This window comes from Stenella coeruleoalba, assembly GCF_951394435.1.
Source record: "Stenella coeruleoalba genome assembly, contig: scaffold_48, whole genome shotgun sequence".
Taxonomy (NCBI): Eukaryota; Metazoa; Chordata; class Mammalia; order Artiodactyla; family Delphinidae; genus Stenella; species Stenella coeruleoalba.
In genome coordinates, this window is record NW_027646083.1 from 1,682,191 (window position 1) to 1,692,460 (window position 10,270).

Here is a 10,270-nt window from a genome sequence, read left to right on the forward strand (position 1 = left end):
GGAATGTTGCACCCGAGTACCAGGGTATGAAAACTGAGACATATTTGAACACGTCTCCCGATCACATGGTTGATCATACTCTAGGTTCCACATGCATGTTTTAGCTGAAGGAAGAATATCTTAAACCTGGGTAGTTGAAACCCGTGTAATGGGTACCATGCAATATGACTTCAAAGGGTCTTCATTTCATCACCGACCCTCTCCAATCCTATCACTGCTGCGTTTATGCCCCTGTACATATGCTTGATTCTCTTTCGGAGACATAGCAATCCATAGGTTTTAAGATACTTACTAGTCAGGTACATTCTTTGGCGTTTAGCATGCGGTGTTGAGTCCATTTCGTTGAGCAAGGAGTAGCTCTTGTCTATTCCATATTTGGCTTAAGGAACTTTATCTGTGCTCATTTCAATCTCTGGTTTTATGTAGCAACCCAACTCACCTTTCCCCTTAAGCAAGCATAAGTTGGTTTTCTAAATTTGAGACCCTCTTCTGTTCTGTAATTCAGTTCCTGTGTAGCCAAGTTTACATTCCGTGTATTACTGATATCTTATGATGTTTATTTTTCTGTGTGACTTATTTCAGTTAGAATCATCGTACCTGAATCCACTCATTGTGCTGCTAAGGGCCTGATGACATAGATTTCATTGCTGAGTGATATTGCTTTGTAAGTAAATACCACAACTTCTTTATCCATTTTTCACTTTCTGGGATGTTGAACTTCTACTGTAAACGAGGTTCTTGTAAACAGAGCCGTTCCAAACTTTGGGGTGGCTGTGTCTTTTGGAATTTAATTTCCCTAAGCTATAGGACCATAAGTGGAAGTGCCCTAGGCTCTGTTGCTTTGTTTTTTAGATGTTTCAGGAAACACCATACACTTCTCCCGAGTGTCTGTTGGCAATTTACATCCCGCCCATCAGCATAACAAGGCTCCCAGTTCTCCATGGCCTGTCCTGCCTTTCTGGATTTTACACTTTTTTCAGATGGCCCTTTTGACCGCTGGGAAGTGAGACTTCATTGTAGTGCAGATTTCCTTTACAAGCTTGCTTGGTTGGCCAAAAAGGGCGTATGCGTTTTTTCCTGAATATATTCAGGAAAAAACGCATACGCCCTTTTTGGCCAAGTGCATCATTGTGGACGTTCTGCCTCTTTTCCTATGCTTTCAATGCAATTCCAGTCTACCTCCTGAAATCGGTTTCCTGCAATTCTGCCCCGCTTTCAAGTCCTCTTGGCAGCCTTATTTCAGTATACTTTTGGAGGATAGCTGTCATTTATAACACTGCAGGTTTGTGAATTACAGTGCCCCTGAGCTCCTTTCTTCAACTCGCTTTCTTGTGAGCTGGCCGCAACACCGCTGGATGGCTTCAGGCCCCAATCTGGTCCCGGCATGGCACGCTGAGCCTTTGGTTAATTCCTCTTCCTGGTGGGAAATGAGAGTTAAATTTACACGTCCAGACACCTCCAGCTAGTCTCTCATTGTTTCTTGCTATTCCTGTTCATCTTCCTCAGAAATTGCAAACTGCGCCAAACAGGAGGTTAAAGGGACTGACTCTCCAAGTCGGGAGAGTGTTAGTAAAGCGTCTGGAATGTTGCACCCGAGTACCAGGGTACGAAAACTGAGACATATTTGAACACGTCTCCCAATCACATGGTTGATCATACTCTAGGTTCCACATGCATGTTTTAGCTGAAGGAAGAATACCTTAAACCTGGGTATTTGAAACCCGTGGAATGGGTACCATGCAATATGACTTCAAAGGGTCTTCATTTGCTCCCCGAACCTCTCCAATCCTATCACTGCTGCGTTTATGCCCTGTACACATGCTTGATTCTCTTTTGGAGACATAGCATTCCATAGGTTTTAAGATACTTACTAGTCAGGTACATTCTTAGGCGTTTAATATGGGTTGTTGAGTCCAATTCCTTGAGCAAGGAGTAGCTCTTGTCTATTCCATATTTGGCTTAAGGAACTTTATCTGTGCTCATTTCAATCTCTGGTTTTATGCAGCTCCCCAACTCACCTTTCCCCTAAAGCAAGCATAAGTTTGTTTTCTAAATTTGAGACCCTGTTCTGTTTTGGAATTCAGTTACTGTGTAGCCAAGTTTACATTCCGTGTATTAGTGATATCTTATGCTGTTTCTTTTTCTGTGTGACTTATTTCAGTTAAAATCATTGTACCTGAATCCACTCATTATGCTGCTAAGGGCCTGATGACATAGATTTCATTGCTGAGTGATACTGCATTGTACGTAAGTACCACAAGTTCTTTTTCCATTTTTCACTTTCTGTGATATTGAACTTGTATGGTAAACGAGATTCTTGTAAACAGAGGCGTCCCAAACTTTGTGGAGGCTGTGTCTTTTTGATTTTAATTTCCCTAAGCTATAGGACCATAAGTGGAAGTGCCCTAGGCTCTGTTGCTTTGTTTTTTAGATGTTTCAGGAAACACCATACACTTCTCCCGAATGTCTGTTGGCAATTTACATCCCGCCCATCAGCATCACAAGGCTCCCAGTTCTCCATGGCCTGTCCTGCCTTTCTTGATTTTACACTATTTTCAGATGACCCTTTTGACTGGGGGGAAGTGAGACTTCATTGTAGTGCAGATTTCCTTTGCAAGTTTCCTTGGTTGGCCAAAAAGGGCGTATGCGTTTTTTCCTGAATATATTCAGGAAAAAACGCATACGCCCTTTTTGGCCAAGTGCATCATTGTGGACGTTCTGCCTCTTTTCCTATGCTTTCAATGCAATTCCAGTCTACCTCCTGAAATCGGTTTCCTGCAATTCTGCCCCGCTTTCAAGTCCTCTTGGCAACCTTACTTCAGTCTATTTTTGGACGATAGCTGTCATTTATAACTCTGCAGGTTTGTGAATTACAGTGCCCCTGAGCTCCTTTCTTCAACTCGCTTTCTTGTGAGCTGGCCGCAACACCGCAGGATGGCTTCAGGCCCTAATCTGGTTCCGGCACGGCACGCTGAGCCTTTGGTTAATTCCTCTTCCTGGTGGGAAATGAGAGTTAAATTTGCCCGTCCAGACACCTCTAGCTAGTCTCTCATTGGTTCTCGCTATTCCTGTTCATCTTCCACAGAAATTGCAAACTGGGCCAAACAGGAGGTTAAAGGGACTGACTCTCCAAGTGGGGAGAGTGTTAGTAAAGCGTCTGGAGTGTTGCACCCGAGTACCAGGGTACGAAAACTGAGACATATTTGAACACGTCTCCCGATCTCATGGTTGATCATACTCTGGGTTCCACATGCATGTTTTAGCTGAAGGAAGAATACCTAAAACCTGGGTAGTTGAAACCCGTGGAATGGGTACCATGCAATATGACTTCAAAGGGTCTTCATTTGCTCACCGAACCTCTCCAATCCTATCACTGCTGCGTTTATGCCCCTGTACACATGCTTGATTCTCTTTCGGAGACATAGCAATCCATAGGTTTTAAGATACTTACTACTCAGGTAAATTCTTAGGCGTTTAATATGCGGTGTTGTGTCCATTTCGTTGAGCAAGGAGTAACTCTTGTCTATTCCATATTTGGCTTAAGGAACTTTATCTGTGCTCATTTCAATCTCTGGTTTTATGCAGCACCCCAACTCACCTTTCCCCTTAAGCAAGCATAAGTTGGTTTTCTAAATTTGAGACCCTGTTCTGTTCTGTAATTCAGTTCCTGTGTAGCCAAGTTTACATTCCGTGTATTACTGATATCTTATGATGTTTCTTTTTCTGTGTGACTTATTTCAGTTAGAGTCATCATACCTGAATCCACTCATTGTGCTGCTAAGGGCCTGATGACATAGATTTCATTGCTGAGTGATACTGCATTGTACGTATGTACCACAAGTTCTTTATCCATTTTTCACTTTCTGTGATATTGAACTTGTACAGTAAACGAGGTTCTTGTAAACAGAGGCGTCCCAAAATTTGGGGTGGCTGTGACTTTTTGATTTTAATTTCCCTAAGCTATAGGACCATAAGTGGAAGTGCCCTAGGCTCTGTTACTTTGTTTTTTAGATGTTTCAGGAAACACCATACACTTCTCCAGAGTGTCAGTTGTCAAGTTACATTCCGCCCATCAGCATAACAAGGCTCCCAATTCTCCATGGCCTGTCCTCCCTTTCTGGACTTTACACTTTTTTCAGATGGCCCTATTTACCATGGGGAAGTGAGACTTCTTTGTAGTGCAGATTTCCTTTGCAAGTTTGCTTGGTTGACCAAAAAGGGCGTATGCGTTTTTTCCTGAATATATTCAGGAAAAAACGCATATGCCCTTTTTGGCCAAGTGCATCATTGTGGACGTTCTGCCTCTTTTCCTATGCTTTCAATGCAATTCCAGTCTACCTCCTGAAATCGGTTTCCTGCAATTCTGCCCCGCTTTCAAGTCCTCTTGGCAGCCTTACTTCAGTATATTTTTGGACGATAGCTGTCATTTATAACTCTGCAGGTTTGTGAATTACAGTGCCCCTGAGCTCCTTTCTTCAACTCGCTTTCTTGTGACCTGGCCGCAACACCGCAGGATGGCTTCAGGCCCTAATCTGGTTCCGGCACGGTACGCAGAGCCTGTGGTTATTTCCTCTTCCTGGTGGGAAATGAGAGTTAAATTTGCCCATCCAGACGCCTCCAGCTAGTCTCTCATTGGTTTTCCGTATTCCTGTTCATCTTCCACAGAAATTGGAAACTGGGCCAAACAGGAGGTTAAAGGGACTGACTCTCCAAGTGGGGAGAGTGTTAGTAAAGCGTCTGGAATGTTGCACCCGAGTACCAGGGGAGGAAAACTGAGACATATTTGAACACGTCTCCCGTTCACACGGTTGATCATACTCTGGGTTCCACATGCATGTTTTAGCTGAAGGAAGAATACCTTAAACCTGGAGACTTGAGACCCGTGGAATGGGTACCATGCAATATGACTTCAAAGGGTCTTCATTTGCTCACCGAACCTCTCCAATCCTATCACTGCTGCGTTTATGCCCCTGTACACACGCTTGATTCTCTTTTGGAGACATAGCAATCCATAGGTTTTAAGATACTTACTAGTCAGGTACATTCTTAGGCGTTTAATATGGGGAGTTGAGTCCATTTCGTTGAGCAAGGAGTAGCTCTTGTCTATTCCATATTTGGCTTAAGGAACTTTATCTGTGCTCATTTCAATCTCTGGTTTTATGCAGCACCCCAACTCACCTTTACCCTTAAGCAAGCATAAGTTGGTTTTCTAAATTTGAGAACCTGTTCTGTTCTGTAATTCAGTTCCTGTGTAGCCAAGTTTTCATTCCGTGTATTACTGATATCTTATGATGTTTCTTTTTCTGTGTGACTTATTTCAGTCAGAATCATTGTACCTGCATCCACTCATTATGCTGCTACGGGCCTGATGACATAGATTTCATTGCTGAGTGATAAAGCATTGTACGTAAGTACCACAACTTCTTCATCCATTTTTCACTTTCTGCGATATTGAACTTGTACGGTAAACGAGGTTCTTGTAAACAGAGGCGTCCCAAACTTTGGGGTGGCTGTGTCTTTTTGATTTTAATTTCCCTAAGCTATAGGACCATAAGTGGAAGTGCCCTAGGCTCTGTTGCTTTGTTTTCTAGATGTTTCAGGAAACACCATACACTTCTCCCGAGTGGCTGTTGGCAATTTACATCCCGCCCATCAGCATAACAAGGCTCCCAGTTCTCCATGGCCTGTCCTGACTTTCTGGACTTTACACTTTTTTCAGATGGCCCTTTTGACCGGGGGGAAGTGAGACTTCATTGTAGTGCAGATTTCCTTTGCAAGCTTGCTTGGTTGGCCAAAAAGGGCGTATGCGTTTTTTCCTGAATATATTCAGGAAAAAACGCATACGCCCTTTTTGGCCAAGTGCATCATTGTGGACGTTCGGCCTCTTTTCCTATGCTTTCAATGCAATTCCAGTCTACCTCCTGAAATCGGTTTCCTGCAATTCTGCCCCGCTTTCAAGTCCTCTTGGCAGCCTTACTTCAGTCTATTTTTGGACGATAGCTGTCATTTATAACTCTGCAGGTTTGTGAATTACAGTGCCCCTGAGCTCCTTTCTTCAACTCGCTTTCTTTTGAGCTGGCCGCAACACCGCAGGATGGCTTCAGGCCCTAATCTGGTTCCGGTACGGCACGCTGAGCCTTTGGTTATTTCCTCTTCCTGGTGGGAAATGAGAGTTAAATTTGCCCGTCCAGACATCTCCAGCTAGCCTCTCATTGGTTCTAGCTATTCCTGTTCATCTTCCGCAGAAATTGCAAACTGGGCCAAACAGGAGGTTAAAGGCGCTGACTCTCCAAGTGGGGAGAGTGTTAGTAATGCGTCTGGAATGTTGCACCCGAGTACCAGGGGAGGAAAACTGAGACATATTTGAACACGTCTCCCGATCACATGGTTGATCATACTCTGGGTTCCACATGCATGTTTTAGCTGAAGGAAGAATACCTTAAACCTGGAGAGTTAAGACCCGTGGAATGGGTACCATGCAATATGACTTCAAAGGGTGTTCATTTGCTCACCGAACCTCTCCAATCCTATCACTGCTGCGTTTATGCCCCTGTACACATGCTTGATTCTCTTTCGGAGACATAGCAATCCATAGGTTTTTAGATACTTACTAGTCAGGTACATTTTAGGCGTTTAATATGCGGTGTTGAGTCCATTTCGTTGAGCAAGGAGTAGCTCTTGTCTGTTCCATATTTGGCTTAAGGAACTTTATCTGTGCTCATTTCAATCTCTGGTTTTATGCAGCACCCCAACTCACCTTTCCCCTTAAGCAAGCATAAGTTGGTTTTCGAAATTTGAGACCCTGTTCTGTTCTGTAATTCAGTTCCTGTGTAGCCAAGTTTACATTCCGTGTATTAGTGATATCTTATGATGTTTCTTTTTCTGTGTGACTTATTTCAGTTAGAATCATCATACCTGAATCCCCTCATTGTGCTGCTAAGGGCCTGATGACACAGATTTCATTGCTGAGTGATATTGCTTTGTAAGTAAATACCACAACTTTTTTATCCATTTTTCACTTTCTGCGATGTTGAACTTGTACTGTAAACGAGGTTCTTGTAAACAGAGCCGTTCCAAACTTTGGGGTGGCTGTGTTTTTCATTTTAATTTCCCTAAGCTATAGGACCATAAGTGGAAGTGCCCTAGGCTCTGTTGCTTTGTTTTTTAGATGTTTCAGGAAACACCATACACTTCTCCCGAGTGGTTGTTGGCAATTTACATCCCGCCCATCAGCATAACAAGGCTCCCAGTTCTCCATGGCCTGTCCTGCCTTTCTGGAGTTTACACTTTTTTCAGATGGCCCTTTTGACCAGGGGGAAGTGAGACTTCATTGTAGTGCAGATTTCCTTTGCAAGCTTGCTTCGTTGGCCAAAATGGGCGTATGCGTTTTTTCCTGAATATATTCAGGAAAAAACGCATACGCCCTTTTTGGCCAAGTGCATCATTGTGGACGTTCTGCCTCTTTTCCTATGCTTTCAATGCAATTCCAGTCTACCTCGTGAAATCGGTTTCCTGCAATTCTGCCCCGTTTTCAAGTCCTCTTGGCAGCCTTACTTCAGTCTATTTTTGGACGATAGCTGTCATTTATAACTCTGCATGTTTGTGAATTACAGTGCCCCTGAGCTCCTTTCTTCAACTCGCTTTCTTTTGAGCTGGCCGCAACACCGCAGGATGGCTTCAGGCCCTAATCTGGTTCCGGTACAGCACGCTGAGCCTTTGGTTATTTCCTCTTCCTGGTGGGAAATGAGAGTTAAATTTGCCCGTCCAGACATCTCCAGCTAGCCTCTCATTGGTTCTAGCTATTCCTGTTCATCTTCCGCAGAAATTGCAAACTGGGCCAAACAGGAGGTTAAAGGCGCTGACTTTCCAAGTGGGGAGAGTGTTAGTAAAGCGTCTGGAATGTTGCACCCGAGTACCAGGGTACGAAAACTGAGACATATTTGAACACGTCTCCCGATCACATGGTTGATCATAATCTAGGTTCCACATGCATGTTTTAGCTGAAGGAAGAATACCTTAAGCCTGGGTATTTGAAACCCGTGGAATGGGTACCATGCAATATGACTTCAAAGGGTGTTCATTTGCTCACCGAACCTCTCCAATCCTATCACTGCTGCGTTTATGCCCCTGTACACATGCTTGATTCTCTTTTGGAGACATAGCAATCCATAGGTTTTTAGATACTTACTAGTCAGGTACATTTTAGGCGTTTAATATGCGGTGTTGAGTCCATTTCGTTGAGCAAGGAGTAGCTCTTGTCTGTTCCATATTTGGCTTAAGGAACTTTATCTGTGCTCATTTCAATCTCTGGTTTTATGCAGCACCCCAACTCACCTTTCCCCTTAAGCAAGCATAAGTTGGTTTTCGAAATTTGAGACCCTGTTCTGTTTTGGAATGCAGTTCCTGTGTAGCCAAGTTTACATTCCGTGTATTAGTGATATCTTATGATGTTTCTTTTTCTGTGTGACTTATTTCAGTTAGAATCATCATACCTGAATCCACTCATTGTGCTGCTAAGGGCCTGATGACACAGATTTCATTGCTGAGTGATATTGCTTTGTAAGTAAATACCACAACTTTTTTATCCATTTTTCACTTTCTGCGATGTTGAACTTGTACTGTAAACGAGGTTCTTGTAAACAGAGCCGTTCCAAACTTTGGGGTGGCTGTGTCTTTTTCATTTTAATTTCCCTAAGCTATAGGACCATAAGTGGAAGTGCCCTAGGCTCTGATGCTTTGTTTTTTAGATGTTTCAGGAAACACCATACACTTCTCCTGAGCGTCTGTTGGCAATTTACATCCCGCCCATCAGCATAACAAGGCTCCCAGTTCTCCATGGCCTGTCCTGCCTTTCTGGAGTTTACACTTTTTTCAGATGGCCCTTTTGACCGGGGAGAAGTGAGACTTCATTGTAGTGCAGATTTCCTTTGCAAGTTTGCTTGGTTGGCCAAAAAGTGCGTATGCGTTTTTTCCTGAATATATTCAGGAAAAAACGCATACGCCCTTTTTGGCCAAGTGCATCATTGTGGACGTTCTGCCTCTTTTCCTATGCCTTTAATGCAATTCCAGTCTACCTCCTGAAATCGGTTTCCTGCAATTCTGCCCCGCTTTCAAGTCCTCTTGGCAGCCTTACTTCAGTCTATTTTTGGACGATAGCTGTCAATTATAACTCTGCAGGTTTGTGAATTACAGTGCCCCTGAGCTCCTTTCTTCAACTCGCTTTCTTGTGACCTGGCCGCAACACCGCAGGATGTCTACAGGCCCTAATCTGGTTCCGGCATGGCACGCTGAGCCTTTGGTTAATTCCTCTTCCTGGTGGGAAATGAGAGTTAAATTTGCCCATCCAGACACCTCCAGCTAGTCTCTCATTGGTTCTCGCTATTCCTGTTCATCTTCCACAGAAATTGCAAACTGGGCCAAACAGGAGGTTAAAGGGACTGACTCTCCAAGTCGGGAGAGTGTTAGTAAAGCATCTGGAATGTTGCACCCGAGTACCAGGGGAGGAAAACTGAGACATATTTGAACACGTCTCCCGTTCACATGGTTGATCATACTCTGGGTTCCACATGCATGTTTTAGCTGAAGGAAGAATACCTTAAACCTGGAGAGTTGAGACCCGTGTAATGGGTACCATGCAATATGACTTCAAAGGGTCTTCATTTGCTCCCCGAACCTCTCCAATCCTATCACTGCTGCGTTTATGCCCCTGTACACACGCTTGATTCTCTTTTGGAGACATAGCAATCCATAGGTTTTAAGATACTTACTAGTCAGGTACATTCTTAGGCGTTTAATATGGGGTTTTGAGTCCATTTCGTTGAGCAAGGAGTAGCTCTTGTCTATTCCATATTTGGCTTAAGGAACTTTATCTGTGCTCATTTCAATCTCTGGTTTTATGCAGCACCCCAACTCACCTTTCCCCTTAAGCAAGCATAAGTTGGTTTTCGAAATTTGAGACCCTGTTCTGTTTTGGAATGCAGTTCCTGTGTAGCCAAGTTTACATTCCGTGTATTAGTGATATCTTATGATGTTTCTTTTTCTGTGTGACTTATTTCAGTTAGAATCATCATACCTGAATCCACTCATTGTGCTGCTAAGGGCCTGATGACACAGATTTCATTGCTGAGTGATATTGCTTTGTAAGTAAATACCACAACTTCTTTATCCATTTTTCACTTTCTGCGATGTTGAACTTGTACTGTAAACGAGGTTCTTGTAAACAGAGCCGTTCCAAACTTTGGGGTGGCTGTGTCTTTTTGATTTTAATTTC